Source organism: Triticum dicoccoides, chromosome 6A, assembly GCF_002162155.2.
Source record: "Triticum dicoccoides isolate Atlit2015 ecotype Zavitan chromosome 6A, WEW_v2.0, whole genome shotgun sequence".
Classification (NCBI taxonomy): Eukaryota; Viridiplantae; Streptophyta; class Magnoliopsida; order Poales; family Poaceae; genus Triticum; species Triticum dicoccoides.
The window spans coordinates 606,962,133-606,980,130 of NC_041390.1; positions in this window are offsets into that span (position 1 = coordinate 606,962,133).

Below are 17,998 nucleotides of genomic sequence, written 5' to 3' on the forward strand. Positions count from 1 at the left end.
AACATTCGGTAATCACATACAAGTCTTCCTAATAACCCTAGCGTCATCGAACCTTAAGTGTGTAGACCCTACGGGTTCGGGAACCATGCAGACATGACCGAGACAACTCTCCGGCCAATAACCAACAGCGGGATCTGGATACCCATGTTGGCTCCCACATGTTCCACGATGATCTCATCGGATGAACCACGATGTCGAGGATTCAATCATTCCCACATTCAATTCCCTTTGTCCAGCGGTATTGTACTTGCCCGAGATTCGATCGTCGGTATCCCGATACCTTGTTCAATCTTGTTACCGGCAAGTCTCTTTACTCGTTCTGTAACACATCATCCCGTGATCAACTCCTTGGTCACATTGTGCACATTATGATGATGTCCTACCTAGTGGGCCCGGAGATACCTCTCCGTTTACACGGAGTGACAAATCGCAGTCTTCATTCATGCCAACCCAACAGACACTTTCGGAGATACCTGTAGTGTACCTTTATAGCCACCCAGTTACGTTGTGATGTTTGGCACACCCAAAGCACTCCTATAGTATCCGGGAGCTGCACAATCTCATGGTCTAAGGAAATGATACTTGACATTAGAAAAGCTTTAGCATACGAACTACACGATCTTGTGCTAGGCTTAGGATTGGGTCTTGTCCATCACATCATTCTCCTAATGATGTGATCCCGTTATCAACGACATCCAATGTCCATGGTCAGGAAACCGTAACCATCTATTGATCAACGAGCTAGTCAACTAGAGGCGTACTAGGGACATGGTGTTGTCTATTTATCCACACATGTATCTGAGTTTCCTATCAATACAATTCTAGCATGGATAATAAACGATTATCATGAACAATGAAATATGATATAATAATAGCTAATTTATTATTGCCTCTAGGGCATATTTCCAACAGTATAGTCCGAGCACTTTTGTAACGATAGTTCTACTGATTGTATGCCCTTGTTTGAATTGATTGAAGTAATATGATTGTGTTTGTCTCATGTGGATATGGGTAGTGTTTTCCCCCTAGACCCCATTCTACTCTGTTTTCTCATCTTTTCTAAACCCATCAGATGCCTCCGAGACATGACAATGGATTTGCTTTTCCACCGGAGCTCACTCAGTTGATCCAGCAGCAGAATGCATTGATGCAGATACTAGTCCAGAATCAGAATCAGGGGAACAACAACAATAACAACAACCCACCACATGTTGATCACTTAGCCCATTTTCTAAGGCTGAATCCGCCGGTGTTCTCCAGTAGCACCGAGCCGATAGTCGCAGATGATTGGCTCCGCAAGATTGGAAGGGAGTTGACCATTGTAGGATGCACAGATGCGGAAAGAGTGCGTTTTGCCTCACATCAGCTTGATGGACCCGCAGCAGCATGGTGGGAGAATTACACTGTCACCTATCCCATCGACACTGTTACATGGGACCAGTTTCAGTAGGCCTTTCGCACAGCCCATGTATCAACAGGAGCTATGGCCATGAAGAAGCGTGAGTTTTGCAACTTACGCCAAGGAGGACGCACCGTTGGCCAGTATGTGGATGACTTTAGCAAGCTAGCACATTATGCCCCAGATGACATTGCTATAGATGCAGTTAAACAAGAGAAGTTTCTGGAAGGACTGAATGATGAGCTGAGCATGCAGTTGATGGTAGCAACTTCTAATAACTACCAACAGTTGGTAGATAGAGCTCTCACGATTGAAGGGAAGCAGCAGCAGATTGACAACCGTAAGAGGAAGTATGGACACTGGAAGTATAATTCTGGAGCTCAGCAGAGACCCCGTTTTACCCCAAACTCGGGAGGACCCCTCAAACATAACCATGGAGGTCACAACCACAATGTAGGGGTTGCGCACAACCATAGTGGCCCCAGTAATGCAAATGGTAATGGAGGAAGCAATGGCCAGAACCATACCAACCCTGCAACGCCCGCCAAGAAGGATCTAAGTCACATTACTTGTTTCAAGTGCGGGAAGAATGGACATTATGCCACAGAATGTTCTGAAGCAAAAATGGAAATGGCAATGGAAGCTCTGGGAAGAATCCCAACCCTTTCAACAGGGGACAAGTGAATCACATTAGCGTGGAGGAGATTGAAGCACAACCCAATGCAGTAATAGGTAAGTTTAAGATTAAGTCATTTACTAAAATCGTTCTTTTGATACTGGTGCATCGCATTCATACATATCAAGGGGATTTGTGGATAAGTTTAAACTGCTAACCCAAACCTTAGGACACCCATGTTAGTAACCTCGCCAGGAGCAGAGTATATGGCTAACCTTTGGTGTGATCGGTTACCATTAAGGATTGGTAACTACCTGTTTCCCTTAGACCTAATTGTATTGGAGTCACAAGGACTGGATGTGATATTAGGCATGGATTGGTTATCGGAGTATGAAGGGAACATTGACTGCGCTAGTAAGTCGATTTTGCTTACCACCCCAGAAGGAAGAAGGATCAAGTATGTATCCCGGCATGTGCCGAACAGGACTCAAGTAAATTCCTTATCACGAGTTGTACAGGAGGAAGTACCAGTGGTGAAGGATTTCCCGAATGTATTTCGAGAGGAGTTGCTAGGCATGCCACTGGATAGAGACATTGAGTTTTTGATCGAGCTTTTGCCAGGCACAGGGCCAATCTCTAAGAGACCGTACAGGATGACCACAAAGGATTTAGAGGAAATTAAGAAGAATATTAAGGAGTTACTGGGTAAAGGTTATATTCGCCCAAGCTCGTCGCCTTGGGGATCACCAGTACTTCTAGTGGAGAAGAAGGATGGATCGTTGAGGATGGTTGTTGATTATCGAGGATTGAATGAGGTGATGATCAAGAATAAGTACCCACTGCCGATGATCAATGATTTGTTTGACCAGCTGCAAGGAGCTAATGTGTTTTCCAAGATCGATCTACGATCAGGGTACCACCAGTTGAAGATTCGAGAGCAGGATATACCTAAGCCAGCTTTTACCACAAGGTATGGGCTATATGAGTATACCGTTATGTCATTTGGTCTGACTAACGCACCTGCCTATTTCATGAACATGATGAACAAGGTGTTTATGGAGTTTTTGGATAAGTTCGTCGTGGTGTTCATTGATGATATTATGGTCTACTCAAAGAATGAAGAGGAACACAAGCAGCATTTGCGTTTGGTACTTGGGAAGCTCAGAGAACACTAGTTATATGCCAAGTTCAGCAAGTGTGAGTTTTGGTTGAAGGAAGTTGGATTCCTCGGACATGTTATATCCGGAGAAGGAATAGCAGTAGACCCTACCAAGGTTGTCACTGTGACAAATTGGGAAGCCCCCACGTCAGTTGGAGAGATCTGGAGTTTTCTTGGACTCGCAGGATACTACCGTAGGTTCATTGAGAATTTCTCGAAGATTGCAAAGCCCATGACAGAGTTGTTGGAGAAGGACACTAAGTTCAAATGGACAGAGGAATGTGAGGCCAGTTTCCAGGAGTTGAAGAAACGCTTGGTTACAGCTCCAGTGTTGATTCTTCCAGATCAACGCAAGGATTACCAGGTATATTGCGACACTTCTCGTCGAGGACTTGGAGCAGTGCTTATGCAGGAAAGAAGAGTTGTTTCATATGGCTCACGACAGCTCAAACCCCATGAGTTGAATTATGCTACCCATGATTTGGAGTTAGCAGCCGTAGTGCATGCGTTGAAGACATGGAGACATTTTCTCATCGGAAACCATTATGAGGTGTACACGGATCACAAGAGTTTGAAGTATATCTTCACGCAGAAGGAGTTGGATCTCAGACAGAGGAGATGGTTGGAGCTCATTAAGGATTATGATATGAAGTTGCATTATCATCCCGGAAAGGCTCACATAGTAGCCGATGTGTTAAGCCGCAAGAGCCATGTCAATACACTCATAACCGGAGAGTTACCTAAGGAATTAGCGGAGGATCTTCATGAGCTATGTTTGGAAATAGTTCCGAGGGGTTATGTAGCAGCATTGGAGATTCAGTCTACTTTGATGGATAAGATCAGAGAAGCTCGGATGATGGACAAGGAGATTGCTGAGATAAAAGAGAGGATGAGAAAAGGAAAAGCTAAAGGATTTCGTGAGGATGAGCACGATACCCTATGGTTTGAAGACCGCATATATGTGCCAAATGATCCGGAGATCAGGAAGTTGATTCTGCAAGAGGCCCCTGATTCGCCGTATTCGATTCACCCAGGAAATACAAAGATGTATCTGGATTTGAAGGATAGTTTCTGGTGGACCGGGATGAAGAAGGTTATTGCGGATATGTAGCAGTTTGTGATGTATGTCACAGAGTGAAGGCAGAACATCAGAAGCCAGCGGGATTGTTATAGCCATTACCGATACCCGAATGGAAGTGGGATAAACTAGGCATGGACTTTATCACGGGATTACCCAGGACACGTTCAGGCTATGACTCGATATGGGTTGTAGTCGATCGTTTGACGAAAGTAGCTCATTTCATCCCAGTGAAGACCACTTACACCAGTGCTAAGTTGGCAAAGATTTACATTACCAGGATTGTATGTCTGCATGGAGTTCCGAGGACTATTGTATCAGATAGAGGAACCAAGTTTACCTCAAAGTTTTGGAATCAGTTGCATGAAACTTTGGGAACCAGGCTTGAGTTCAGTACAGCTTTTCACCCGCAGACAGATGGACAGACTGAGAGAGTGAATCAGATTTGGAGGACATGTTGAGAGCTTGTGCGCTAGATTATGGATCTAGTTGGGATGACAACTTGCCTTACGCAGAGTTCTCTTACAACAACAGCTATCAAGCCAGTTTGAAGATGGCCCCTTTCGAAGCATTGTACGGAAGGAGGTGCAGGACACCATTATTGTGGGATGAAGTTGGAGACCGTCATTTATTTGGACCAGATTTGATTAAAGAATCTGAAGAGAAGGTTAAGCTAATTCGCCATAGACTCAAGGTAGCCTAGTCCAGGCAGAAGAGTTATGTGGATTCTAAACGCAAGGAGACGGTTTACGAAGTTGGAGACAGAGTGTATATTCGTGTATCACCACTCCGAGGAGTGAAGCGCTTTGGAGTTAAGGGAAAGTTAGCACCACGTTTTGTGGGACCATACAAAGTTTTGGAACATATTAGAGAAGTTGCTTACAAGTTGGAGTTGCCCGAAGGATTGTCAGGAGTGCACGATGTGTTCCACGTTTCTCAGTTGAAGAAGTGCCACACATAGATGGCTGAGATTCCTCTGAGAGATACAGTGCCACTGGAAGCGATTCAGTTGGATAGCGACTTGACCTACGAGGAGAAACCAGTCAAGATTCTTGATTTTGCCAGCCGAGTCACACACAACAAGGTTATCAAGTTCTGTAAGGTTCAGTGGAGCCACCATACTGAGGATGAAGCCGCCTGGGAACGAGAGCAGGACCTACGGAAGGATCACCCTCACCTATTTTCTAGCCAACCCGAATCTCGAGGGCGAGATTCATCTTAAGGGGGGTAGGTTTGTAACATCCCAAATTTTCAATTTGGAATGTTATGCATTAGATCATCATTGCATATCATATTTTATTGCATTTTGGTTTGATCCTAGAAATTCTACGCAACTCAAGGACCCACGGAGAGAGTTGGGGATTTCGTTATTTTTCATATTTGAGTTCTCTCAAATCTTGAAAAGAAGATCGTTTGATTTCAATTATTTTCTCTTCATATATTACTTTTATGAAAATAAAGAGAGGGGATAAAATGACTTTCCAAAAATAAAGAAATATTGGAGATTTAATATTAAAATCAAACAGGATTTTATTCGGAGTTTTATTGCTATTTTATTTGAAATTAGGAAAATATGCATTTTTCAAAATTGCATTTTAGGCCAAAATAAATGTTCACCTTGTCCGTTAGATTTTTAGAGGATGGGGAAAATTTATTTCAAGATTTTTGGAGTCCATTTAGTATTTCTTTTCGTTCTTTTTCTGCATGTCGGAATATTTAAAAAAAAGGGAAACTGACTCTGGGTCGTAACCGACCGGGACTCCGCCCGGCCGGCCTTTAAAGCCCGACGAGCCGAGCCCCGCAGCCGACCGCTCCACCCCGCCAAACCCTAGCGCGCCGCCGCCCGTTAGCCGCGCCGCCACCTTGCCCCGCCGCCTCTGCCGCGCCGCCACCTCGCCTCGCCGCCGCCTTGCCCCGCCGCCGGACCCCGCCGGACCCGAGGTAGACGTTGCAGGGTTTTTTTAGAAACCGACCGGTTTTTTTATATATAAACCCTAGTTTTGGTTTTTTTATTTTAAATCGGTTTAGATGGTTTTTTTGTTCGGTCAAATAGCGGGCGTTCGTCCGTACGTTCATTTTAACGAACGGTTTTTGCCCGTTAGCCACAGACAGCGAACGTTCGTTCGTTAGCCTGTTTGTCAGTTTTTCTTTTTCTTGGATTTTTCGTGATTATTTTCGATCGCGGTTTTTGATCCGATTTTCGTTTTAGTTTAACTTTTCGCTCGTTAGTTGGAATCAGGCGATTGAAGCGCCTAGATCTTCGTCTCGAAGCCCTCTTTTTGTTTAACCAACTTGAACAAGATTTTGAAACAGTAAAATTTGACTTTAGTTCAGTTTAGTAATCGGATCTTGTTTCTTTCGCAGTTTGTGTTTCGTTGCTTCGTTCGATTTGATTCTTTTTGCAAACCGAAGTTCTTAAGTTGAACTTTCTGGTTAGATCTTCTTGTTTGAGTTTTACCCGTGCTTCTACTTGAGTGCTTATTGTATGCTTGTTTGTTTGCGGTAGAGTACCTAGAGTGCCAAGCGTGCTACTATGAGTCTCTAGGTTTTGTGGATCATCAGCAAGGCAAGTAACACTTTGATCATACTTCTTTACTACCCAATTTTATTGCATTAGATTCAATCCTCAAACACATGCATGATTAAGGTCTAATTAAATTGTGGGTTTTGGGAAGTACATGAGGTAGTACCTATGCACATGTTTATTATCAAACCTATGGGAGTTACTTCTACGTTGATTATATTTGCTATGTTATGCTCGTAGACGTGGATTGGGTTTGAGAGTATTCGTGACGGATGTGAGCTTGTTAATTAATGGTTTAACTTAAGGTGGCAAATGGAATACACATCTGGGTGGATTGCTTGTGGACACCTGGAGTACCCAGTGTTGTCCTAGGATATCCCAGAGGACCCGTGTGATCATCCTACGGCCCGCCACCCAATCTCAAAGGGATCATAAGATTATTCATGCTAGAAACTTCCATGTGCAGCCACAAGATACTATGGGCTCTAGCATAGTTGAGTAAGTTGCGTGAAGCTCTTGAAGAGGTACACTAGCAGATGTAGTGGGTTGTAGGTGGTATAGTCTACCCAGAGTAGAGAGTTAATGCTTCAGAAAGACTGCGTCTCGAATCTCCGACCATGGATGTATTCGAGTCTTGTGGGGAAAAGTGTGCAAACCTCTGCAGAGTGTATAAACTAATCATGGTTAGTCGTGTCCCCGGTTATGGACATCTTGAGTATCTGGTTCTTGGATTATCATGATTGATCTCATCACTCTTAATTTAAATTGATTGGGTTTAATGATGATGTTTAATTGGGATTGAGTTGGAGGAACCTTCTCAATGTTTAGCAACTACCATGATAGTTAAATAAAATGTATTCCTTTGTTGTAGGAAAAAATCGTCTTTTTGCAAAAAACATATTAACCATACAGCCTACACCAGCCAAATATGCATGTAGTGATAGCATTTATTTGTTCATTATTCTCTTGTGTTACCTTGCCAGCATATTCCATGTGCTGACCCGTTTCGGGCTGCAACGTTTATGTTGCAGACTTTTCAGACAACGAGTAAGGAGCCATAGGTTGTTGTCTTTCACTCAATGATGGCGTTGGTGTTGATGGACTCACTTTATCTTCCAAGCCTTCCGCTGTTATCGATTTAGATGGCCTTAAGCCATCTTTAATGTTTTTGTTCTCTTTTGAGACATTCGATGTAATAAGTGTGTGATTGCTACTTAGTTACAAATGCTCAAGTACTATGTGAGTCAGCATTACCGATCCAGGGATGACACTGATGCACAGAGATAAGACTGTTTGAGGTCTGGTCGCTACAGCTTCCCGGTGAGCCTGCGCATCGGACTGCGCTCGCACACCTCCCGTTCAGTCAAGCAGCTGTCCACACGCCACCTGATATAGCCATTAAAACCAAGACATGTGGCGTCACGTGAATGGTTAATAGAACACACACGGTTTAAATTATACAAACATTTGAGATATTAAAGTGGCAGCTATTTGTTTCAAAATGCATTTGTTTGCTGTCATTATTTGAGTGTGCCATCTCACAAAATGAACACGAAAAATACCATAGCATGTTGGTGCCCTTCCATGATAGCATGCCAAGTTTCATGAATTTCAGACGAGTTTTAGAGTTACTAGAATTTAAAGCCAAAGTATCTCAACGTTTTGCCGGCAATCAACGGTGCCCTGGTGTTTGAAATTCATTCCCATTTCTTGCATGCACCCAAGGACACAGATTTGATTTTTCAACCAATTTATATACACTGGAGCATGTTCATGTAGTTCAAATTTGAATTATGCACATAAATGCATTGAAAACTCAGTTAATGCATAAAAATGTCGAAACGAACCGCAAAAAATCACAAAAATTGACACAACACTCATGTTGTTCTATGTTGACATGAGAAAAAATTTGAAAGCAATAAGTGAAGGAAATATGCCCTAGAGGCAATAATAAAGTTTTTATTTATATTTCCTTATATCATGATAAATGTTTATTATTCATGCTAGAATTGTATTAACCGGAAACTTAGTACATGTGTGAATACAAAGACAAACAGAGTGTCACTAGTATGCCTCTACTTGACTAGCTCGTTAATCAAAGATGGTTAAGTTTCCTAGCCATGGACAAAGAGTTGTCATTTGATGAACGGGATCACATCATTAGAGAATGATGTGATTGACTTGACCCATCCGTTAGCTTAGCACTTTGATCGTTTAGCTTACTTCTATTGCTTTCTCCATAACGTATACATGTTCATATGACTATGAGATCATGCAACTCCCGAATACTGGAGGAACACTTAGTGTGCTATCAAACGTCACAACGTAACTGGGTGACTATAAAGATGCTCTAAAAGTGTCTCTGGTGGTGTTTGTTGAGTTGGCATAGATCAAGATTAGGATTTGTCACTTCGAGTATCGGAGAGGTATCTCTGGGCCCTCTCGGTAATGCACATCACTATAAGCCTTGCAAGCAATGTGACTAATGAGTTAGTTGCGGGATGATGCATTACGGAACGAGTAAAGAGACTTGCCTGTAACGGGATTGAACTAGATATTGAGATACCGACGATCGTATCTCGGGCAAGTAACATACCGATGACAAAGGGAACAACGTATGTTGTTGTGCGGTTTGACCGATAAAGATCTTTGTAGAATATGTAGGAACCAATATGAGCATCCAGGTTCCGCTATTAGTTATTGCCCGGAGATGAGTCTCGGTCATGTCTACATAGTTCTCAAACCCGTAGGGTCCGCATGCTTAACATTCGGTGACGATCGGTATTATGAGTTTATGTGTTTTGATAAGGTAGTTTGGAGTCCCAAATATGATTACGAACATGACGAGGAGTCTTGAAATGGTCAAGACGTAAAGATCGATATATTGGAAGCCTATGTTTGGACATCGAAATGGTTCCGGATGAATTCAGGTATTTTCCGGAGTACCGGGAGGTTACCGGAACCCCCCGGGGAGTATATGGGCCTTATTGGACCTTAGTGGGATAGAGGAGAGGAAGGGAAAAGGTGGGAGGCACGCCCCCTAGCCCAATCCGAATTGGGTGGGGGCCGTCCCCCCCCCCTTTCCTTCCCTCTCTGCTCCCCTTCCTTCTCTCCTACTCCTACTACTTGGAATGGGGGAATCCTACTCCCGGTGGGAGTTGGACTCTCCTAGGGCACGCCATAGAGGGTCAGCCCTTCCCCCTCCTCCACTCCTTTATATATGGGGGAGGGGGCACCCCATACACACACAAATTGATCATTGTCCTAGCCGTGTGCGGTGCCCCCCTCCACCATAATCCACCTCGGTCATATCGTAGCGGTGCTAAGGCGATGCCCTGTTCTGGTAGGTTCATCATCACCATCATCACACCATCATGCTGACAAAACTCTCCCTCAACACTTAGCTAGATCTAGAGTTCGTGGGATGTCACCGAGCTCAACGTGTGCAGATCACGGATGTGTCGTACCTTTGGTGCTAGGATCGGTCGGATTGTGAAGACGCACGACTACATCAACTGCGTTGTCATAAAGCTTCCGCTTATGGTCTACAAGGATGCGTAGACAACAGTCTCCCCTCTCGTTTCTATGCATCACCTAGATAGATCTTGCGTGTGCGTAGAAATTTTTTGAAATTACTGCGTTCCCCAACACTGGCATCCGAGCCAGGTCTATGCGTAGATGTTATATGCACGAGTAGAACACAAAGGAGTTGTGGGCGTGGGTATATACATATTGCTTGGCGTCACTAGTTGATTCTTGATTCAGCTGTATTCTTGGATGAAGTGGCCTAGACCGACATTACGCGTATGCTTACGCGAGACTGGTTCTACCGACGTGCTTCGCACACAGGTGGCTGGTGGGTGTCAGTTTCTCCAACTTTAGTTGAATCGGATTCAATGAACAGGGTTCTTTCTAAAGATCAAAAAGCAATCACTATACCATGTTGTGATTTTTATGCCATAGGTAAGAACGGTTCTTACTAAGCCCGTAGCAACCATGTAAAACTTGCAACAACAAAGTAGAGGACATCTAACTTGTTTTTGCAGGGCATGTTGTGATGTGATATGGTCAAGACGTGATGAGATATAAATTGTTGTATAAGATGATCATGTTTTGTTAAAGTTATCGGCAACTGGCAGGAGCCTTATGGTTGTCTCTTTATTAGATAAGACGCAAGCGCCATATAATTGCCTTACTTTATCGCTATGTGATAGCAATAGTTGCAAAAGAAATAGTTGGTGAGACGACCATGTGACGACACGTTGATAAAGATTAAGATGATGGAGATCATGGTGTCATGCCGGTGACGATGGAGATCATGATGGTACTTTGGAGATGGAGATCAAAGGCACAAGATGATGATGTCCATATCATGTCACATATTTTGATTGCATGTGATGTTTATCTTTTATGCATCCTATTTTGCTTAGTACGACGGTAGCATTATGAGATGACCCCTTAATACAATTTCAAGGTATAAGTGTTCTCCCTGAGTATGCACCGTTGCGACAGTTCGTTGTGCCAAGACACCACGTCATGATCGGGTGTGATAAGCTCTATGTTCACATACAACGGGTGCAAGCCAGTTTTCCACATGCAGAATACTCGTGTTAAACTTGACGAGCCTAGGATATGCAGATATGGCCTCGGAACACTGAGACCGAAAGGTCGAGCGTGAATCATATAGTAGATATGATCAACATAGTGATGTTCACCATTGAAAGCTACTCCATCTCACGTGATGATCGAACATGGTTTAGTTGATATGGATCACGTGATCACTTAGATGATTAGAGGGATGTATATCTAAGTGGGAGTTCTTAAGTAATATGATTAATTGAACTTAAATTTATCATGAACTTAGTCCTGATAGTATTTGCATATCCATGTTGTAGATCAATTGCTCGCGTATAGCTTCCCCGTTTTATTTATGATATCTTACTAGAGAAAACTATGTTGAAAGAAGTTAGTAGCAATGATGCAGACTAGCTCCATGATATGAGGATTATCCTCATTGTTGCACAGAAGAATTATGTCCTTGGTGCACCGCTAGGTGACGGATCTATTGCAGGAGCAGATGCAGACGTTATGAACGTTTGGCAAAACTTGGTATGATGACTACTTGATAGTTTAGTGCACCATCCTTTACGGCTTAGAACTGGGACTTCAAAAATGTTTTGAATGCCAGGAACATAAAAGATGTTCCAAGATCTGAAATTTTTATTTCAGACTCATGCCCGAGTCGAGAGGTATGAGAACTCTGACAAGTACTTTTCCTACAAGATGAAGGAGAATAGCTCAACCAGTGATCATGTGCTCAGAATGTCTGAGTACTACAATCGCTTGAATCAAGTGGGAGTTAATCTTCCAGATAAGATAGTGATTGACAGAGTTCTCTAGTCACTATCGCCAAGTTCCTAGAACTTCGTGATGAACTATAATATGTAAGGGGTGACGAAAAAGATTTCCGAGCTCTTCGCGATGCTGAAATCAGCGAAGGTAGAAATCAAGAAAAGCATCAAGTGCTGACGGTTGACAAGACAACTAGTTTCAAGTAAAAGGGCAAGGGAAAGAAAGGGAACTTCAAGAAGAATGACAATAAAGTTGCCACTCCCATGAAGAAGCCCAAAGCTAGACCCAAGCCTGAAACTGAGTGCTTTTACTGCAAAGGAAATGGTCACTGGAAGTGGAACTACCCTAGATACCTGGCGGATAAGAAGGATGGCAAAGTGAACAAAGTTATATTTGATATACATGTTATTAATGTGTACTTTACTAGTGTTTATAACAACCCCTCAGTATTTGATACTGGTTCAGTTGCTAAGAGTAGTAACTCGAAACAAGAGTTGCAAAATAAACAGAGACTAGTTAAGGGCGAGGTGATGATGTGAGTTGGAAGTGATTCCAAGGTTGATAAGATCACCATCGCACACTCCCTTTACCTTCGGGATTAGTGTTGAACCTAAAATAAATGTTATTTGGTGTTTGCATTGAGCATAAATATGATTGGATCATGTTTATTGCAATACAGTTATTCATTTAAGTCAAAGAATAATTGTTGTTCTATTTACATGAATAAAACCTTCTATGGTCATACACTCAATATAAATGGTTTATTGAATCTCGATCGTAGTGATACACATATTCATAATATTAAAGACAAAAGATGCATAGTTAATAATGATAGAGCAACTTATATGTGGCACAGCTGTTTAGGTCATATTGGTGTAAAACGCATGAAGAAACTCCATACTGATGGACATTTGGAATCACTTGATTCTTGCGAACCATGCCTCATGGGCAAGACGACTAAGACTCCGTTCTTCGGAATAGTGGAGCGAGCAAAAGACTTGTTGGAAATAATACATACTGATGTGTTCGGTCCAATGAGTGTTATGGCTCACGGCGGGTATCGTTATTTTCTGACCTTCACAGATGATTTGAGCAGATATGGGTATATCTACTTAATGAAGCATAAGTCTGAAACATTTGAAAAGTTCAAAGAATTTCAGAGTGAAGTGGAAAATCATCGTAACAAGAAAATAAAGTTTCTACAATCTGATTGCGGAAACAAATATTTGAGTTACATGTTTGGTCTTCATTTGAAACAATGTGGAATAGTTTCGCAACTCACGCCACCTAGAACACCACAATGTAATGGTGTGTCCGAATGTCATAATCGTACTTTATTTGATATGGTGCAATCTATGATGTCTTATCGAATTACCATTATCGTTTTGGGGTTATGCATTAGAGACAGCTGCATTCACGTTAAATAGGGCACCATCTAAAAATCTATTGAGACGGCACCGTATGAACTGTGGTTTAGCAAGAAACCTAAGCTGTCGTTTCTTAAAGTTTGGGGTTGCGATGCTTATGTGAAAAAGTTTCAACTTGATAAAGCTCAAACCTAAGTCGGAGAAGTGCGTCTTCATAGAATACCCAAAAGAAATTGTTGGGTATACCTTCTATCACAGATCCGAAGGCAAGATCTTTGTTGCTGAGAGTGGATCCTTTCTAGAGAAGGAGTTTCTCTTGGAAGAAGTGAGTGGGAGGAATGTAGAACTTGATGAGGTAATTGTACCTTCTCCCAAATTGGAAAGTAGTTCATCAAAGAAATCAGTTCTTGTGATTCCTACACCAATTAGTGAGGAAGCTAATGATGATGATCATGAAACTTTGGATCAAGTAACTACTGAACTTCGTAGGTCAACCAGAGCATGGTCCGCACCAGAGTGGTACGGTAATCCTATACTGGAAGTCATGTTACTAGACCATGATGAACTTACAAACTATGAGGAAGCGATGATGAGCCCAGATTCCGCAAAATGGCTTGAGGCCATGAAATCTGAGATGGGATCCATGTATAAGAACAAAATGTGGACTTCGGTTGACTTGCCCAATGATCGGCAAGCCATTGAGAATAAATGGATCTTCAAGAGGAAGACAGGCGTTGATGGTAGTATTACTATATACAAAGCTCGAATTGTTGCAAAAAGGTTTTCGACAAGTTCTAGATGTTGACTATGATGAGATTTTCTCACTCGTAGCGATGCTTAAGTCTGTCCGAATCATGTTAGCAATTGCCACATTTTATGAAATCTGGCAAATGGATGTCAAAACTGCATTCCTTAATGGATTTCTTAAAGAAGAGTTGTATATGATGCAACCAGAAGGTTTTGTCGATCCTAAAGTTGCTAACAAAGTGAGCAACCTCCATGGATCCATCTATGGATTGGTGCAAGCATCTCAGAGTTGGAATATATGCTTTGATAAAGTGATCAAAGCATATGGTTGTATACAAACTTGCGGTGAAGCCTGTATTTACAAGAAAATGAGTGGAGCACTATAACATTTCTAATAAGTATATGTGAATGACATATTGTTGATCGGAAATAAGGTAGAATTTTCTTGAAAGCATAAAGGTGTGTTTGAAAGGAGTTTTTCAAAGAAAGACCTCGTTGAAGCTACTTACATATTGAGCATCAAGATCTATAGAGATAGATCAAGACGCTTGATATATTTTTCAATGAGTACATACCTTGACAAGATTTTGAAGTAGTTCAAAATGGAACAGTCAAAGAAGGAGTTCTTGCCTGTGTTGCAAGGTGTGAAGTTGAGTAAAGACTCAAAACCCGACCACGGCAGAAAATAGAAAGAGAATGAAAAGTCATTCCCTATACCTCAGCCATAGGTTCTATAAAGTATGCTATGCTGTGTACCAGACCTATTGTGTACCTCACCAAGAGTTTGGCAAGAGGGTACAATAGTGATCCAGGAGTGGATCACTGAACAGCGGTCAAAATTATCCTTAGTGGAAAAAAGGAAATGTTTCTCAGTTATGGAGGAGACAAAGAGTTCGTCGTAAAGAGTTACGTCGATGCAAGCTTTGACACCAATCTGGATGACTCTAAGTCTTGATCTAGATACATATTGAATGTGGGAGCGATTAGCTAGAGTAGCTCCTGCAGAGCATTGTAGACATAGAAAATTGGCAAAATACATATGGCTCTGAATGTGGCAGACCCGTTGACTAAAATTCTCTTACAAGCAAAATATGATCACTCTTTGGGTGTTAATCTCATAGCGATGTGAACTAGATTATTGGCTCTTGTAAACTCTTTGGGTATTAGTCACATGGAGATGTGAACTAATCACATAAAGATGTGAACTATTGGTGTGAAATCACATGATGATGTGAACTAGATTATTGACTCTAGTGCAAGTGGGAGACTGAAGCAAATATGACCTAGAGGCAATAATAAAGTTGTTATTTATATTTCCTTATATCATGATAAATTTTTATTATTCATGCTAGAAGTGTATTAACCGGAAACTTAGTACATGTGTGAATACATAGGCAAACAGAGTGTCACTAGTATGCCTCTACTTGACTAGCTCATTAATCAAAGATGGTTAAGTTTCCTAGCCATGGACAAAGAGTTGTCATTTGATGAACGGGATCACATCATTAGAGAATGATGTGATTGACTTGACCCATCCCTTAGCATAGCACTTTGATCATTTAGTTTACTTCTAGTGCTTTCTCCATAACTTATACATGTTCCTATGACTATGAGAGCATGCAACTCCCGAATACCGGAGGAACACTTAGTGTGCTATCAAACTTCACAACGTAACCGGGTGACTATAAAGATGCTCTACAAGTGTCTCCGATGGTGTTTGTTGAGTTGGCATAGATCGAGATTAGGATTTGTCACTCCAAGTATCGGAGAGGTATCTCTGGGCCCTCTCGGTAATGCACATCACTATAAGCCTTGCAAGCAATGTGAGTAATGAGTTGGTTGCGGGATGATGCATTACGGAACGAGTAAAGAGACTTGTCGGTAACGAGATTGAACAAGGTATTGAGATATCGACGATCGAATCTCGGGCAAGTAACATACCGATGACAAAGGGAACACCGTATGTTGTTGTGCGGTTTGACCGATAAAATCTTAATAGAATATGTAGGAACCAATATGAGCATCCAGGTTCCGCTATTGGTTATTGACCGGAGATGAGTCTCGGTCATGTCTACATAGTTCTCGAACCCGTAGGGTCCGCATGCTTAACGTTCGGTGATGATCGGTATTATGAGTTTATGTGTTTTGATGTACCGAAGGTAGTTTGGAGTCCCGGGTATGATCACGGACATGATGAGGCGTCTCGAAATGGTCGAGACGTAAAGATCGATATATTGGAAGCCTATGTTTGGACATCGGAATGGTTCCGGATGAGTTCAGGCATTTTCCGGAGTATTGGGAGGTTACCGGAACCCCCCGGGGAGTATATGGGCCTTATTGGGCTTAGTAGAATAGAGGAGAGGAAGGGAAAAGGTGCAAGGCGCGCCCCCCTAGCCCAATCTGAATTGGGTGGGGGCCGCGCCCCCCCCTTTCCTTGCCTCTCCCCTCCCCTTCCTACTCTTACTACTTGGAAGGGGGGAATCCTACTCCCGGCGGGAGTAGGACTCCCCTAGGGCACGCCATAGAGGGCCGGCCCTCCCCCTCCTCCACTCATTTATATACGGGGGAGGGGGCACCCCATAGACACACAAGTTGATCATTGTCTTAGCCGTGTGCGGTGCCCCCCTCCACCATAATCCACTTCGGTCATATCGTAGCGGTGCTTAGGCGAATCCCTGTTCCAGTAGCTTCATCATCACCATCATCACGCCGTCGTGCTGATGAAACTCTCCCTCGACACTCAGCTGGATCTAGAGTTTGTCGGACGTCACCGAGCTGAACGTGTGCAGATCGCGGAGGTGTTGTACCTTCGGTGCTAGGATCGGTCGGATCGTGAAGACGTACGACTACATCAACCGCATTGTCATAATACTTCCGCTTACGGTCTACAAGGGTACGTAGACAACACTCTCCCCTCTCATTGCTATGCATCACCTAGATAGATCTTGCGTGTGCGTAGGAACTTTTTTGAAATTACTGCGTTCCCCAACAATAAGAGGCAACGGGTATCGTTTCGTCCCCAAAGGTGGGATGTTCCCTATCGAAACCATCATCACTACTAGGGAAAAGCCTATACACAGAATTTTACCAGCAGCGCTGTACAAAATCAAGCGTGCTGCTACTTAGTAGCAGCGCGCGTAAATAAACCGCGCTACTGCAATGACTTTAGCAGTAGCGCGTACTAGCGAAAAGCGCTGCTGCTACGTTTGAACTGGGCGCACATGGCTAGCCCAACCTAGCCGTAGCGCGTATAATGGCCCAGCGCTACTGCTAATCTCCTTAGCTGCAACACGCTTACGTGTAAAGCGTTGCTGCTAACGGAAATAAAATAAAGTGAAAAACAAGTAGAAAAGTAAATGAAAATGAAAGAAATAGAAAAAGGAGAAAGGGAAAAAATAAAATGTAAAGAAAAATAAAAGAAAAAAGGGAAAAAGGGAGAAAGGAATAGCAGTAGCGGGTTCTGCAGAAAATCGCTATAGCTGTAGCGTGTATTCCAGAATGCACTGTAGCTAACGTAGCAGTAGCGCCCTTTCTGGAACGCGCTACTGGTACTTCTGACTTAACCACGCGGTTCGTCCTTCCCCATGGCCACTTCATCCCCCAAATCAACTTCACTCTCGCCGCCGCCGTCGCCCCTCGGCCGCCGCGCGCTCTCCCCACGCCACCCCTGACCCCAGATTCAACGCCGGCCCCGACCCCAACCTCAACGCCTCCCGGGACGCCGCCCCCGACCCCGACCTCAACGCCGCCCCGGAC